Genomic DNA, 18,846 nt, shown 5'->3' on the forward strand with positions numbered 1-18,846 from the left:
CTTCCAAAAACTCTTTAACGGCAAGAACAGCACAGAACTTTGGTGTATAATTAAGTGCTTAAATTTCCACTAAGGTGATGAAAAATCTCGTCAGGTCCCCCCCCAGTCCCCGCCCCATGAAAAAGAAATAGTTTCACAGAATTACTTTAACCCTGGACTGAAGAGAAAGTCTTGAATTGGCATGAGTAGGAGAAAGAGAATCAATAAATTTTAGAGATAGAAAGGATACTAAGATACATGAAATACTGGTGTGGAAGATTATGAAGAACTTTTGAACATGAGATACCAAATGATCACCCAAAATGTTCACTCTGTTGAGTCTTAAGTTCAGTCCATCCATGCTCACAAATCTATCTAAGTAAATGCTAATAACATCCAGTAAAAGAAATCAGAGTTGATGCTTTCTTCTCTGGCCTGTAGCTTTGTGGTATGTAGTACAACAGATTTTATCTGTTTGAAGTCCTTCTATATGTTGAAAAATCAAAAACAACTCTAATAGCCCTCATAGAAAAAAGGACACTTAAATAGGATGTGCAACACACACACACACACACACACACACACACACACACACACATTGAATCCAGCTGTTACATGATGCGATTTTAAAAACCTAAGAAATCATGTAGTTCATACATACTTTGCCTACTGTATAGATAATAAAAGACTAGAAAAGTTAAATGTCTTGCCTATGATCTGTAAGTAAAGGATTGGCAAAGATGGGGTTAAGAGAGATGCCATATACCAAATACCAATTATCAATTCACAGGGGATTATAACTAACAAAGTGGCAAGTGTAGCAAGACAGATCTCATTTCACCTAACCTCAAGGTAACCTAATCAAGACTACAAGATAAACTCTGAATAACAACTGTGACTAAGAAACTCTATTAATATAACATAGAATACTGGTGCAGAATATTAACTGTCACATGCTTTTAAAGTTCTTGTTGAATTCTCTGAACAAATCTCTTTTTTGGTACTTCTAAGAGACTTATTTTCAGCAAACATTTTCCATATTGTATATGTCCACCTTCTACATTGTTCAATTCTTTATTATATTTATACTTAAACAAATCTTAAAAGCAGAGAATGTCTTTGGGATTAAATTACAATCCTGCTTATAGATTTTGAAAGTTAATTTCAGCAAGTCAAACCTACAAGTCCTAACACAAGGTGCATGAAAAGTGTAGGATATCCTTCTACTTCAAGTACCTAAGGAAATAAAATGCTTCATTAAAAATTATTAACCAAAAAAAAAAAATTATTAACCCAGGCTGGCCCAGATCTGCTCACAACAGGCTGCTCGGGATCCAGGCTCACAGTAGGCCCGGGTCCATTCCACCACCAGCAGATGCCCTTGAGAGCTCAACCCCCTTCACAGGACTGCCCTTTCCAATCAGCAGACAAGTGCGGAAGCTCAGACCTGGATCAGGTAAGACCGAGGTCCAGAGAAGACCCCAGTTCGCTCCCCCCACAACTACGGGGCCAAAGACTAACCCACTTCCATCTTGGGACACTGCAGTCATCGCGATAGCCTTCCCCACACAGTAGCCCCTACCTTTTTGACAACGGACAGGGCTTAGAAGCAGCTGCATCTCAGAGCAGGCATCCCAAAGAGAGTGTAACCTCCCCACCCCCCCAGTCCCATCTCTGTAAGATACTGCATCCATCTTGGGGCACCTCCATTATCATCTCCAGTTACATAGGCTACTGCGGTCACCACCCTTAGTTGCAGTAGCATATATTGAGGGACACCAGCAGGGTTTGGAAATCCAACATCAAGGTGAGGTACAGACAATCTGCATGTGTACTACAAGAATATAGGGTAGAAACTGTAATACTTCAGAACCACACTACAAGAAAGGAAGACACATAGACAACATGAAAAAACAAAACAAAACAAAAAAAGTGCCCCAAACAAACCAGGACACTATAATAACAGAACGTATGGACAGCGAAATTGATGAAATGTCAGAGGGGTTCAGAAGGTTCATAATTAAAATGATCTGTGAATTAAAGAATGACCTAAATGAGCAAATACAAGCAAAAATTTGATCATTCCAACAAAGAGATAAGAGAGCAAATATATAGGTAGCAAAGAACTACTTCAAGAAAGAGATAGAGACTCTGAAAAAAAAAATCAGAAATCCTTGAAATGAAGGATACAATAAACCAAATAAAAAGCTCAAGGGAACGCGTAACCAACAGACTAGATCACTTGGAAGAAAGAACATCAGATAATGAAGACAACGTATACAATCTGGAAAAGTTGATCACATAGTGAAGAAGGTTAGAAACCATGAACAGAACACCCAAGAATTATGGGACAGCATCAAAAGAACAAATCTAAGAGTTATTGGGATACAGGAAGGCACAGAGTTTCAAACCAAAGGAATGCACAATCTCTTCAAATACATAATAGCAGAAAATTTCCCAAGCATAAAGAATGAATTGGAAAACCAAAAACAAGAGGCTTACAGGACACCAAATGTACAAAATTACAACAGATCTATATCAAGGCACATTACTGAAAATGCCTAGCCTACAGAAAAAGGATAGAATCTTAAAAGCCATAAGAGAGAGGAATCAGATCACATAGAGGGGGAGACCAATTCGTGTCTCAGCAGATTTTTCAACCCAGACAATCAAAGCGAGGAGATCATGGAACAACATATACCAAGCTCTGAAAGAAAATGGGTGCCAACCAAGAATCTTATATCCAGGAAATCTAAGCTTTAGATTTGATGACAAAATAAAAACTTTCTATGATAAACAGAAGTTAAAAGAATTTACAACTAGAAAGCCTGCATTACAGAACATCCTCAGCAAAATATTCCACGAAGAGGAAATGAAAAACAATGATGAAAATCAGCAGAGGGAGGGATTACTCTAAGGGAAAAACTAATCAGAGGAGAAACCAAGTCAAGTTAAATACCAAAAATAAACAAAAATGGCTGTCTCAATAATAACCCTAAATGTTAATGACCTGAACTCACCAATCAAAAAACAGACTAGCAGATTGGATTAAAAAAAAAAGACCCAACAATATGAACAATATGCTGCCTCCAAGAGATTCATCTCATAGAAAAAGACATCCACAGACTGAAGGTAAACGGTTGAGAAAAATCATACCACTCACATGGACTGTGGAAGCAAGGAGGGGTTTCCATCCTCATATCAAATAAAGTAGACTTCAAGCTAAAGGTAATCAAAAGAAATAAAAAACGACACTCCATACTGCTCAAAGGAACCACACACAGCAACAAGACTTAACAATTATAAATATATATGCCCCAAACAATGGAGCATCTATGTTCATCTAACAAACTCTTCTCAAGTTCAAGAGTCAAACAGATCACAACCCAATAATTTTGGGTGACTTTTAACACGCCTCGTTCACCACTAGATATATCTTCCAAACAAAAGCTGAACAAAGAAACTATAGAACTCGATAATACAATCAATAACTTAGACATAACTAACATATATAGAATATTTCATCCTTCAAAGACAGAATATACTTTCTTCTCAACAGCACATGGATCCTCCTCTAAAATAGACCAAGTATTATGAGATAAAGCAACCCTTAGCAAATACAAAAAAGTAGAGATACTACTCTGCATTCTATCAGATCACAATGGAATGAAATTAAAAACCAATGATGAAATAAGAAATAAAATCCACTCCAACACCTGGAGACTAAATAATATGCTAGAAAGCCTGCATTACAGAACATCCTCAGCAAAATATTCCACGAAGAGGAAATTAAAAATAATGATGAAAATCAGCAGAGGGAGGGATTACACTAAGGGAAATAATAAAAAATAATATGAACGAACAATGGGTTGCAGAAGACATCAAGGAGGAGATTAAAAAATTTTTAGAGGTGAATGAGAACACAGTACAACATATTGAAATCACTGGGACACTATGAAAGCAGTTCTAAGAGAAAAGTTCATTGCATGGAGTTCATTCCTTAAAAGAAGAAAAAGTCAATAAATGACTTAACATTACATCTCAAAGCCCTAGAAAAAGAAGAAAAAATCTACACCAAAAGCAGAAAACAGGAAATAATCAAAATCAGAAGTGAAATCAATGAAACTGAAACAAAGGAAACAATTGAAAAAATTGACAGAACAAAAAATTGGATCTTTGAAAAAATAAATAAAACTGACAGACCCTTAGTCATGCTAATGAAGAGAAGGAGAGAGAAAACTCAAATCACTAACATTTGGGATAAAAAAGGAAATATTACAACAGACACGACAGAAATACAGAAGATAATTAGAAATTATTTTGAAAACTTGCATTCCAATAAAATAGAAAATATCAAAGGCATCGACAAATTTTTAAAGTCATATGATTTGCCCAGATTGAGTCAGGAAGATGTACACAATTTAAACAGACGATTATCAAGTGAGGAAATAGAAGAAGCCATCAAAAGCTTACCAACAAAGAAAAGCCCAGGACCAGATGAATACACAGTAGAGTTCTATAAGACCTTTAAAGTAGAACTAATACCAATACACTTCAATTTATTTTAGGAAATAAAAAAAGAGGGAGACTTCCAAACTCATTCTGTAAGGCCAATACCACCCTGATTCCAAAAGCAGGCAAAGACACATTAAAAAAAAAAAAAAAAAAAAAAAAAAAAAAAANACAAAGACACATCAAGGAAAGAAAACTTCAGACCAATATCTCTAATAAACATAGGTGCAAAAATTCTCAATAAAATTCTGGCAAATCAAATACAAAACATATCAAAAAAAGATCGTGCACCATGATCAAGTGGGATTCATCCCAGGGATTCAAGTTTGGTTCAACATACGGAAATCAATAAATGTAATTCATCACATCAATAGACTTATTGATGTGATGAATTACTTATTGATGTGATTGATCACCTCAATAGATGTAGAAAAAGAATTTGACAAAATACAGTACCCCTTCAAGTCCAAAACATCAGAAAAAGTAGGGATAACAGGAAAATATCTCAATATCATAAAGGTTCTCTATGCTAAGCCCCAGGCCAATATCATTCTAAATGGAGAAAAATTGAAGGCATTCCCTCTAAAAATTGGAACAAGACAGGGATGCCCTCTTTCACCACTTCTATTTAACATAGTTCTTGAAACATTGGCCAGAGCAATTAGATGAAAGAAATTAAAGGGATACAGTTAGGAAAAGAAGAACTCAAATTGGCACTATTTGTTGATGATATGATTCTATATACCTAAAACACCCAAAGAGTTCCACCAGAAAACTTCTAGAATGAGTACATGAATTCTGCCACGTAGCAGGATATAAAATCAACACTCATAAATCAAATGCATTTCTGTATATCAGTGACAAACCCACAGAAAGGGAAATGAAAAAAACTACCACCATTTTCAATAGCCTGAAAAAAATATATATATAAAATACTTGAGAATCAAATTAACAAAGAGGTAAAAAATCTATATAATGCCTTTCTCTCACCATGCACAAAAGTTAACTCAAAATGGATCAAGGAGCTTGATATCAAATCAGAGACTCTGCATCTGATAGAAGAAAAAGTTGGCTCCAATCTACATATTGTGGGGCCGGGCTCCAAATTCCTTAATAGGACACCCATAGCACAAGAGTTAAAAACAAGAATCAACAAATGGGACTTACTCAAACTAAAAAGTTTTTTCTCAGCAAGAGAAACAATAAGAGAGGTAAATAGAGAGCCTACATTTTGGGAGCAAATTTTTACCACTTGTATTTCAGATAGAGCACTAATCTCTAGGGTATATAAAACCTCAAAAAGCTAAACACCAAAATAACAAATGACCCAATCAATAAGTGGGCCAAGGAACTGAACAGACACTTCTATGAAGGTGATATACAATCAATCAACAAATATTTGAAAAAATATTCAACATCTCTAGCAATTAAAGAAATGCAAATCAAAACTATTCTAATATTTCATTTCACTCCAGTCAGAATGGCAGCTATTAAGAATGCAAACACAATAAGTGTTGCCCAGGATGTGGGGGAAAAGGCACACTCATACACTGCTGGTGGGACTGCAAAATGGTGCAGCCAATATGGAAAGCAGTATGGCAATTCCTTAGAAAACTGGGAATGGAACCACCATTTGACCCAGCTATCCCACTCCTTGGTCTATACCCAAAGGACTTAAAAACAGCATACTACAGGGACACAGCCACATCAATGTTTATAGCAGCACAATTCACAACAGCTAAACTGTGGAACCAACCTAGACGCCCCTCAGTAGATAAATGGATAAAGAAAATGTAGCATATATATACAATGGAATATTACTCAGCAATAAAAGAGAATAAAATCATGGCATTTTCAGGTAAATAAATAGAGTTGGAGAATATAATGCTAAATGAAGTTTGTTAATCCCCAAAAATCAAATGCTGAATGTCTTCTCTGATATAAGGAGGCTGTTTCATAGTGGGGTTTGAAGGGGGAGCATGGGAAGATTAGACGAACTCTAGATAGGGCAAAGGGGAGGAAGGGAAAGGGAGGGGGCAATGGATAAAAAAAGATGGTGGAATGAGATGGACATCATTACCCTAAGTACATGTATGAAGACATGAATGATGTGAATATACTTTGTATACAACCAGAGATATGAAAAACTGTGCTGCATATGTGTAATATGAATTGTAATGCATTCTGCTGGCATATATAACAAATTAGAATAAAAAATTTTAAAAAACATTAAAAAAAAGATCTATATAATGAAAATTACAGAACCCTAAAGAAAGATATCAAAGAAGACCTTAGAAGATGGAAAGATCTACCTTGCTATTGGATAGGCAGAATTAATATTATGAAAAGAACCATATTACCAAAAGCACTATACAGATTTAATGCAATTCCAATCAAAATCCCAAAAGATTTGGGGAAATAGAAAATGCAGTCATGAAAATTCATCTGGAAAAATAAGAGACCCAGAATAGCTAAAGCAATCCTTAGCAAGAAAGTGAAACAGGAGACATCACAATATCGGACCTTAAATTATACTACAGAGCAAGAGTAACAAAAAGAACATGGTATTGGCACTGAAACAGACTGATAGACCAATGGTACAGAATAGAGAACACAGAGACTAACCTACAAAATTACAATTACCTTATATTAGATAGCCTCTTAAACAGATGGTGCTAGGAAGACTGAAAATCCATATGCAACAAAATGAAATTAAACCCCTATCTCTCTCCATGTACAAAACTCAACTCAAAATGGATCAAGGACCTAGGAATAAAACCAGAGACCCTGCGTTTAATAGAAGAAAAAATAGGCTTAATCTCCATAATGTGGGATTAGGCCCCCAAATCCTTAATAAGACTCCTATAAGTGCATGAATTAAAAACCAAGAATCAATAAATGGGATGGAATCAAACTAAAAAGTTTCTCTTAGCAAAAGAAACAATATGTGAGGTGAAAAGAGTGCCTACATCTTGGGAGCAAATCTTTAACCCTCACACATCAGATAGAGCACTAATGTCTAGGGCATATAAAGAACTCAAAAAGGTAAGCACCAAAAAACAAATAACCCAATCAATAAATGGGCCAAAGACCTGAACACACACTTCTCAGAAGATGACATACAATCAACAAATACATGAAAAAATGTTCATCATCACTGGCAATTAGAGAAACGTGAACCATCTCACTCCAGTCAGAATGGCAGCTATTATGAATACAAACAACAATAAGTGTTGGCAAGAATGTGGGGGGAAAGGTACACTCATACACTGCTGGTAGGACTGCAAGTTGGTGCAGCCCATATGGAAAACAGTAAGGAGATTTCCTGGAAAATTGGGAATGGAACTACCATTTGATCTAGCTATCCCTCTCCTCAGTCTATACACAAAGAACTTAAAAACAGCATACTACAGGGACACAGCCACATCAATGGTTACAGCAACACAATTCACAATAACTATACTGTGGAACCAACATAGATGCCCTTCAGAAGATGAATGGATTAAAAAAATGTGTGTTCTGGGGTTGTGGCTCAGTTGTAAAGTGCTTGCCTAGAATGTGTAAGGCACTGGGTTCAATCCTCAGCACCACATAAAAAATAAATAAATAAAGGTCCAACAACAACTAAGAAAATACTTTTTTAAAATGTGGCATATATACACAATAGAATATTACTCAGCAATAAAAGAGAATAAAATCATGGCATTTGCAGGTAAATGGATGGAGTTAGAGAAGATAATGCTAAGTGAAGGCAGCCAATCCCAGAAAAACAAATGCAAATGTTTTCTCTGATATAAGGAGGCTGACTCATTGTGAGGTAGAGAGGGGGAGCATGGGAGGAATAGATGAACTCTAGATAGGACATGGGTTAGAAATGATGGTGAAATGTGATGGACATTATTATCTAAAGTACATGTATGAAGACATGAAATGGTGTGAATATACTTTGAATACAACCAGAGATATAAAAAATTGTGCTCTATATGTGTAATATTAATCATAATGCATTCCACTGTCATATATAAATTAAAAAATTAATAATAAAAAAACTAGACCAGTTTAAGGAGAAACTATCACCCTATGTACATGGCGTTCCTTGAGAACAGCAGTTTGATGAAGTCACCTGTCAAACCCACATGGTAGCACTCCTAAGCCTATGAATAAGAGCCAGTTACATCCATTCTAATCATCTCTGTGATATTTTGAAATTGATTGCTTAACATTTCTTTATATCTAAATATTTTAATACATACACATTTAAAAAGTGTACAAAATACTTTGTACAATTGTCAGTATAGTGCTTCATCCTCCACATTGGCTTTTCAAATAAAGAAATAAATGTACACTAAAAAATTATTAACCCATTATACTGTACTATTTTCTACATAATACAAAGGCAAAGTGTAAATTAGTACTAATTACTTTAGTTTGTAAATTATAAAAAAGCAGTATCTAATGAATTGATCTCAATAAAAATAAAGGAAATCAATACTTCAATTAACAAGGTAACATTCAGTGAGTTAAAAAATATTTTAGCCCATACAATGTTCTTACTATCTAAAGTTGCGGACACTAAATTCAAGAAAAAACACAATATTCTGCTCTTAGTTTATAATGTTTAATTTTTACTTGATTCTTACTAATGGGCAAAACATTACAGAAGTTAAGCATCTTCTAGTTCAGGAATGGTTGCTACACTTACAATAAAATTTTAAATAAGAGAAATGTAACAATTAAAAAATTATCTAACTCAAAAATTACACTCTGAAATATAATGCAACATATGTAAAACTTTGAGAAAAACTGTTAGTGTATTCCTAAAAAAACATACTGACTTCAGACTTACATGTACAAGGTTTGTCAGAAACTTATGTTTATGCTAATAGTTTGAAAAGTTTATATTTGCATTAATAAATAGTTTTTAAATGCCATATATTTTTTAAAGGAAAAAAGTAGGTCAAGAAGCAAAGGGGAGGAAAGTATTTTCTCGACTAATTTAACTGGAAAAAAAAAATCTTCTCTCTAATGCTTTTGTGTCTTCTAATACATGTTACAAAACATGTTTTAAACCATACCACTTGAAACCCTTCACAGATTCTGTTTTCCTTTAGTAAGCCCTTCCTTTACAATAACTTTTGGATACTCTGTTTCAGGGATAAAGTACGGTGTGTACACTGATGCTGGACCAAGGACGGTTGGTTATCCATCGACAAGGTAAGCAAAGGAACTATGAAGAAGCTTTCAGACATGATTTCAAGTAATTTGACAAAACAATTTTATGTGTTTGTTGAATATAACAAAAATAAACCTGAACCTTGGATTTTATAAAGTTAATCACCTTTTAAAATGTACTATAAATATATCATATATAAAATAGTTAAGGAAACCCAACTGTGGTTTGATCCTAAACTCAGTTCTGACTTTTCTCCTATAAAAGGTTCTGTGTTCACCATAAATAGGTTTATTAAACGATTAGATTCATGTTACATTTATTTTTTTAACAATAGGTAGGGAAAACTGGAACAAAATTTATCCTAACTTTGCTTTCTATAAATTTATTCATTATTGTATTTTTGATAAGTATTGTTCTAAAGATACTTGTTTTTGTAAAAGCTAGTCCTTCACAGATTGTTTCATAAGCACTAATTCATATCTTAGTATTAAAAATGTGGTTCTCAGTTATTTTGGCAAATTCAAGAGACGGTTCAAATGTAAAACTTCTAGTAAAATCTTGCAATCAGTGACCTAAAATCTGCATTATAAAAAGACCTTCAAGAGATTCATGAACAAATTGTAGTTTGAGAAGAACTAGTTCATATTATTTTGTAAGCCATGGGAACTTATTTCTTCTTCTACCCCTAGCACTATATCAAAGACAAAATGGTCACATTTTAAAGCCCTGATTCTACCTTCACATTCACGAATCTGCCTAATATGTACTATGTATAACCAGGCAAAATGAAGGAAAAGATTTTAAACTTGGATTTTACATATTTTAAACCTTATAGATTCTACTATTAATCAACAGTATTATAATTGAGTAAATATTTTAATATTTTTTTTTTTTAGTTATAGGTGAACACAATACCTTATTTTATTTATTTATTTTTAATGCAGTGCTGAGGATTGAACGTAGTGCCTCACCCATGCTAGGAGAGTGCTCTACCACTGAGCCACAATCCCAGCCTCAGTAAATATTTTTGATATTTATGAAACTAACCAAAATAAATCAAACTTAAGAAAAAAACTGCCTTTATTGAAACTCATGCAGTAAGAAGAAAAGACATCAATTAATTAGCAACGCTGTATTCTTACACTCAATAAGATAACATTTTAAAATAATAACTCTAAGGACAACTTCACCTGTATGTTAAGTGTTTATTTTTTTAACCATAGGTCGGGGAAACTGGAACAAAAACAGTATATATTATTGTGGAGAGCCATTCTCACGAGTGACTGGGCGACTCCCGGTTTGGGCCTGAGGCTTCTGGCTGTGTCGGAATTTTCCCGGCTCTCTCCTGATGAGAGAACCCTTCCGTGTGGGGGTGTTACTGACCACTGACCCCAGGGGCCCAATCACTGACCCTGACCTTGGAGTGCGGCCCCCCCTCAACCTTCATTGGATGGAATTCTCCCCTGAATTTCTTGTTCCCCGATAAAAGGCTACTCCCTGGCGTGCTCGCTCTCTCTCTCTCCTGCCAGCCCTGAGTAAGCCTTGCTGCCCTACGGGTGGTTTGAGGTTGGAGCCAGAGAGGGGAGCCCTCGGGACCTGGTCATAGAAAAAGGTAACTGAGTCTGTGTGTTTTATTTAGATCTCTGCTAGCTAACTTTTATGCCAAGAACCTCATTAATGAAACCAATGCGCAAGCTGCATGGTGGATATTATCCTAATATTTAACCTTGTAAAAGCTACAAAAAAAAAGACCAGATTAATTATCAAAAGTGTTCAAGGCCAACCTGGACAACATAGTGACACACTGTATCAAAGAAGGAAAGAAAGAAGAGGGGGAAAGGGTAAAGGAAAGGGGGATGGGGAAGGGAAAGGGGAGGGAGGAAGAGGAAGGGAAGAGAAGAGACTGAGATTTCTTTATTTTACTTCTCTATATTTTCCAAAATGTGTAAGATAACCATTTGTTACTTTTCTAAAAGACACATGATTTGTTTTTTTCCTTTAACATAAGTAAGATATTTCATTGTAGAGAGTTAGGAGTGTACAAAAATAGCATCAATTTATAAAGCAGGGGGGAAAAAACCCACTTTACCTCCACTGAAATGCAAACTCAATGACAGCCCTGTCACTCTCCAATCAGGTCTCTCCCCCAGGCCTCATCCCAAATGTCTGGGAAATCTATAAATCTTAAAGTTACCATAAATTAACTTACTTATGATAAATTTCTTATGCACTATTAATTATCCCACCAATAAACAGATTAAGCAGAGAAAATATGATATTTTTTTAAGAAAACTATAATCTAGGGGACTTTCCATCATTATCTACTTGTCTGATAATAGGGACTAGGTCAGCCTAAAGATGCTGAGAATGACTGCCCCACCATAAACCATCTTGGATCACCCCTCTGATACCATACTTTTATAATGTCCCATCCCCACCCCTCACTAAGCTTCCTTTAAAAGAAAAGCTGGGAACAACAAAAACCTTGAAATGGTCCCCATTTTCCCTTGAACGTGTATCCTCCCTTGCTTTCCTACATAAATTATCTTTGCCTCTACATGTGCTGAAATCTCTTCTGATATGTACATCAAGGACCCTGCTGGTGGAGTTAAGCCCCACAACTTCCAGAAACTCTTCAGGACTCTCTATTCTAGAGACATTTCTTTTCTGGTGACAGTATTGATATACCAAAATTTGACAAAAGTACAATATAATTTGTTTGTTGACAGTATCCTGTCTTGATTCTCATTGTTGAATTAACTATGATAGCTATGGCAACAGCATCAGTTGATGCTTAATTTCAAATTCTGACCTATGCCCATAACACTTAGTTCACAATTCATCAGTAAAAACAATACTGCATGTCCTGGTAGGATCTATAGGACAATACTTTTGAAATCTGTCATCTGCCATGGTGGTTTTGACCACGTGGCTGCCATTTACCCCCAGTTCTTCCTGTCCTCATGACTAAGGCCAACCCATTTTTTAGGGGTAAGTTCAAAATAAAAGTATAATAGTGAAATAATATTCCTTTAAGTGACTGATTCAAATAGGTGCTGAATCACTGGCCTGGACTTATTTTCCCTAAAGGTGAAAAAAGCAAGCAAGTCACTTGAAGAATCAGCAATTCCTTCTAGGAATACACACCAAATTTTCCCTCATTCTCCTTAAGTCAAGGTTTTATATGCCAACATTTACAATAATAGCATGCGCATGATAATACTACTTGCCAGAACTTGAACAAAAGGTATCTCTCACTTGACCCTTACAATCCCATGAATTACTTACTGATATTCCCATTCCACGGATGAGGAAAGCAGCACATAAAAAGTTTACATAACTCACCAGAAGTATGACTGTATAGCAGGATGGGGATTTGAATTCATTCAAGCTAACTCTAGAGCCCAACTATGCAAAGTTATCTCTCTAATAATAACTGTTTTTCTCTAGAATTCTTGTGAATTGAATGGCTCTATGATAGGCGGGAGTCATATAACATGAATACATTTGTTCAAACAGGAATTCACAATGCAAGAACGAAATAAATAAAAATTTTAAAACTATCCACTTTGGCAATGGTGCTCAAAATAGCAGAGTCAAAAAACTCTTGAGAACTTTTTGAACTTATGGACTCTGATAATGAATAACCAAACAAATTGGAAAATGAAAAATCTTTTCATAAGTGCAAATCAACTACAGACAATTTTATTTCCTTGCAGAACTTTTCCCTTGCCTAAGGCGGGAATGCAGTGCAACAATCTTCTAGGAAATTGAGATAATGGGGAATACAAATTGAGGCTCAAACAAAACTAGAATCAAATTTCTGCAGCATTAGAAAAATTAGTTAAGTATCTCCAGCTAAGATTAGCCCTTATTATTAAGAAATTGGAATTAATATTCACTATCATGAACTGGAAAAGGCTTAATAACGCCATTCCAACACATGGTAACTGAATGGCTTGGTAGTAATGTACAAAATTTGCAAATAATAATACTAATCAAATTGTGTATGTGTGAGAGATATGTATGTATATATACATAATAAACACACACAGAGATATAAAAATTCTTAGGAACAGAGCATAAAACCTAAATTCGGCTGGATGTTCAACCAGAGAAACAGTATCAGAAGGCTTCATAGGGAATCCAAGATTTGTTCTGCAATGCTGAAGGTACTGAGACACAGCAACTGAACCTAAGAAGACCTGTAAGAGACAGACCTGTTTTACTCTTCCTCAATTCCTAGATCTCTGAAATCCATGGTGGTCATCTAGATAAAAGATCACAGATGTCATGGGGATAATCCAAGAAAGAAAAGGCAATGCAAGACTTTGCATTTCTATTTAATACCCAAAGGAGATAGTACCCTATTTTTGGTTAAGCAGGTTCTCTTCCAGATAATTCTTAGAAGCTGAAATGCTAGAACTTCCTTTGAAAAACAAAGGTATTGTCATTAGGTTATATAAGTTAAGTGTAATTTAATGGTGAGTTAGTATATTTGATACACAAAGCATAACTTTTAGAGGTGATTTACAAATGATAAGTGGGCTTCTGAAAACAAAAACAGGGTCCTCTCAGTAGAGACTCTATTTTAGATGAGTAGGTTAATTAAAGATCTCATAAAGTTTTTCTTGAATTTGGAATCATTCCTCATTTTAAACTTTTGGAGTTTTCTAATTTAAAAAAGCATTTTTTTTTTGAGAAAGTTCTAACTTTGTTTCGAGAAATAATTTTTTGAATATTTAAGTCTCTGAAATATCAACTATAAAATCAGTGAGTCTTTCCATTCATGTGTTGATTCACGTGTTGATGTTTCAAAGATGCATTTAAAGAAATTTTTCTCTTTCACGTTAGCCCTTACTTCTACAGGTCAAAAAAGTTAAATTCTAAATATCCTCCCATTTTCCTAGCACTTACTGACTTTTTGCATGTTATTCTCCTTTAAGTTTGTTATTCTCCTTTAAGTTCTTCAAGTATCAGTAAGTGAAGCCATTTCCTTCTTCAACCAGGAAAGAACAAGTCCTCAGAGTTAGCAACATAGTGCTAAAAAATGACCACCAGGGGCTACTCATTCACCAGTTTGAAAAACACACATCAGATCTGAATAAAAACAAACCAATTCTTAGGAGTGTTTTTGTGGGTATTCATTTGTCCAGAAATATGCCATAGTTCAGTCATAACATAGTTACTTATCAAATAAAATTATGTGAATTCTTAAAAAATTGAAGGCAGAAAAATGAAAAAAAGTTAACAGCATAAAAATAGTTCTACCCTATGGCTGTATATCAGAAATCATGTTCCCTGAAGTGAACATAAATTGTGGAAGTGAATGTGTTGTTTCCTCAATCAGTAAGGCTTTCTGAATGCTTCTCAGTAGATGCATCACAAACTAGATCATGATTCTAGTGTTTAAAGGTGGCATTCTTCACAAAACGTGGTATTTAAAACACAAGCCAGCAATGTAATCTAGTATACAGTCAAAGAAGTAGCTGCCTGATCCTTTATCAGAAGAAAACTACACTTATATGTATACACATATATGTATTTATTTAGTAAAATGAAATTGTCAACCAAGTTCAAGTGGCATCACTTTATTGGAATAAGTTCAGCTAATACAAGTACAATTAAAAGTAAAAATAATACGATAATTATTTCCTAAAACGTTAAACTATACTCTGAATCAGACATTTAATCCAAACTGATATGATTTTCCTGTATTTACACCAATAAAATTTCTCAAATATTTATGGAAAATAAGGTTAACTACATTTGCACATAATACAAAAGTCTCAAGATATTTACAAAAAGAGGAGACCAGCATTCCTTTAACAATCAATAATAGCTCACAGTAGCAGATTCTTTTTTATAATGCATCTCCTAAGAAAGACTGGGAGATATGCCACTTTAATACTAAGGTTAACAGTGGCACAAACTAAGCTATCTATGTAATCAAACATGATGATGTAATCAAACATGATGATTCAATATCAACAAGAACTAAAATGGATTTTCTCTTTTGTCTGCTTGCTTGCTTGATTTGAATTCTTATGTTGTTAATGTTTACTACCAATACCTACTTAGATGCCTCCAGGAGTACTTGTGGACAATTGTCAAATCTTATTTTTTATTCTCTTGACTTTTTCCTACCCTTTTCTTTTTCCCCATTCCCAATACCTTTTAATTACTTCTTTACATCATTTTAATATAGTTACTTATGAAAAGTAAAAAGGTAAAACATACATATGTAAGTATGACGGTGCATATGTACACATGTATTACTGCCTGTAACCTATCAGGTGCTGTGTTAGGTACTAGAATACAATAAATACAATGGGCTTTGCCTTCAAGGAGTTCACAGTTTGGGGAAAAAAAAGCAAGCACATCTAAAAATATTTTGATAAACTGAATGACTTAATCACAATATTTAAACTATGCCACATTTCAGCTTCCTAGGTTTGATTAGTATTATTAGACTACTTATTAGTCTAAGGGGCAGGATAGCATGATCAGTTAATTTTTAAATGAAACCCAAACCACCCTGCCAAATTCTAAGTTAAAATTCCTGTGTTGAGTATTAATAGCTTAAAATATGTCAATTTAACAGGACAGCTTCAAATGGCACATCAAAGTAGAAATTAACAAAGGGGTAGGAAAGATGGTGGAATGGGATGGACGTCATTACCCTATGTACATGTATGATTACATGAATGGTGTGAGCTCTACTTCATCAACAACCAGAGAAGTGAAAAATTCTGCTCCATTTGTGTACAATGAATTGAAGAGCTTTCTATTGTCATGTATAATTGATTAGAACAAACAAACAAACAAATAAATAAACAGTAGGAATTAATGCCAGGGGGGGCAGAAGAAATAACACTAAGATTTGCAAAAGAATGCTCTGAAGCAAAATGAAACATACTGATCATCAGAAAACACAAGGGTCATTAAGCAAATCTCTGGTGACCATAGTCATCCCAGCTAACTTTTATTGATTATCTACTTTGATACAGCACTGTGTTTCATGTATTAGATTGATTAATTTAACCTATGTTAACCTACATATCTAATACTATATTTCTCCCATCTCACAGATTGAAAAACTGTATTAGAGAATTTCTCCAAATCAAGAAGCAGTAGAGAACTGATTTAATTTCAATTAGTATGACAGCAGATTAATGTTAGTCACTAATTTTTTACTCTTCAGCACCAAGAAATCTAGCAGTAAGGTAGATAGGCTAATACAGAATCATTTCCAACAGACAGCTATTCTCAGGGTCTCAGAACACCTCTGCTCTCAGTTCTGAGATACTTTTGAAAGTATACTTTTATACTTTTCTTTATACTTTTAAAAGACATGAAAACCTTACCATGTTCAAAATTACACCTTAAAAAATTAAGAACACAAGGACACAAGAGCCAACATCCCTTTAACTGCCAAAGCAAACACATTATTCTGTATCATGTAGCCTTTAAAATCTCCAAAGTACAGTGAGAAAAGAATAAGAATGAAAAAGTAGCAGGGCGCAGTGGCACATGCCTGTAATCCCAGTGGCTCAGGAGGCTGAGGCAGAAGGATCATGAATTCAAAGCCAGCCTCAGCAAAAGTGAGGCGTGAAGCAACTTAGTGAGACCCTGTCTCTAAACAAAATACAAAACAGGGCTGAGGATGCATGCGGCTCAGTGGTAGAGTGCTCCTGAGTTCAATCCCCAGTACCCCCAAGAAAAAAGAAAAAAAAGCAAATAAAGTTTTATTTGTATATGAAAATTATTTTAATTTTGAAAACACTCTATAAAGATCTCAGGGATACCTAAAGGTCCCTGGAACATACTATATATATGCTGAATTATACTATTTGCTATATTTCAAAATAAATCGTGAATCCTCAATACCGCTACCTTGTCAGAATCTACAAAGTCTGGCTGGTTGAAAAGTGGAATCCCCATTTCAAAGATTAGTTAAAAATACTTAGAAGTAAAGCACAACTAAAGAACAGATTTTTGCTGATTAAAAAAAATGCCAGTATCCAAATATTTAAAGACAGTTTGTAGTAAGAAAAACAATTGCTCGATGGCAAATAGGGTATTAAAATTCTAAGGATCTCTTGAATAAGCATATTTTCAGTCTTGTGCAAGTCACTGAGGGCAGCCAAGAGGAAACTGAGGGCCTAAGTTCAATGGCCCAAAAGGAACTGAATCCTATTAACAACCACATGAGCTTAAAAGTAGGTCCTTGTCCAGTAGTCCTTCAAATGAGATCCCAGTCCTGACCAACACCTTACTTATGACCTTATGAGAGACCCCAAAAGCAGAGGACCAAATTAAGCTATGCCAGATTCCTCATACATAGAAGCTTCAGAAGATAAGTATGTTACCAGAGGCCATCTAGTTTGTGGTAATTTAACATGGCAAGAGATAACTAATATAAACATTAGAAAAACACAACAAAATATTAGGAAAAAGTTATATCCAACTTAGACGAAAAGGATAAAGGAACATACTTCCTTGTGGGAAGCCATTCTCACACGTGATTGAGCACCTCCCTGATTGGGTATGAGGCGTTCTGGCTAAACTGTGTCGAACTAATCCCCACCCCCTCTAGGTGCAGAGCCCTTCAATCACTGACCCTGACCTTGGAATGCTGTCCCCCTCGACCTTCACTGGATGGAATTTTCCCCTGAATTTCTTATTCCCCAATAAAAGGCCATCCTCTAGCGTGCTCTCTCTCTCTCTCCTGCTAGTCCTGAGTAAGCCTTGCTGCCCCACCAGGTGGTTCGAGGCAGGAGCCAGAGGGAGGGCCGTCTCAGACCTGGTCAAAGAAAAAGGTAATTGAGTCTTGTGTGTTTATTTTGATCTTACTAGTTAACTTCTATGCTACGAACCTCTTGTACGAAGCCAGCATGCTGGTCGCGTGGCTGACTTCCTAAATTATACAAGTCAATCAATCTTACTTAAAATAAAAAAGATAACTTGAATAGCCCTTTATGTTTTAATAAAATTAAAACTTTAATTAAAAATCATCCCAAAAGACTCCAGGTCCAGATATTACCAGTAATTAATTCCACCAAACATTTCAAGAGACAATTATACCAATGCTACACAAACTTCCAGAAATTTGAAGAGGAAGTAATAATACTCAACTCATTCTCATGCTTGCATCACCATGATACCAAAAGGTATCACAG

General features: G+C 35.0%; 1 protein-coding gene across 11 annotated transcripts in view; it reads right to left on the bottom strand.

The window, feature by feature from the left end:
* The window catches only part of Tcf12 (transcription factor 12), a 339,696-nt gene that overhangs the window by 178,516 nt on the left and 142,334 nt on the right, over window positions 1-18,846 (bottom strand). The window lies entirely within an intron of this gene.

The sequence above is a fragment of the Marmota marmota genome, unplaced genomic scaffold (genome assembly GCF_001458135.2).
Source record: "Marmota marmota marmota unplaced genomic scaffold, marMar, whole genome shotgun sequence".
Taxonomy (NCBI): Eukaryota; Metazoa; Chordata; class Mammalia; order Rodentia; family Sciuridae; genus Marmota; species Marmota marmota.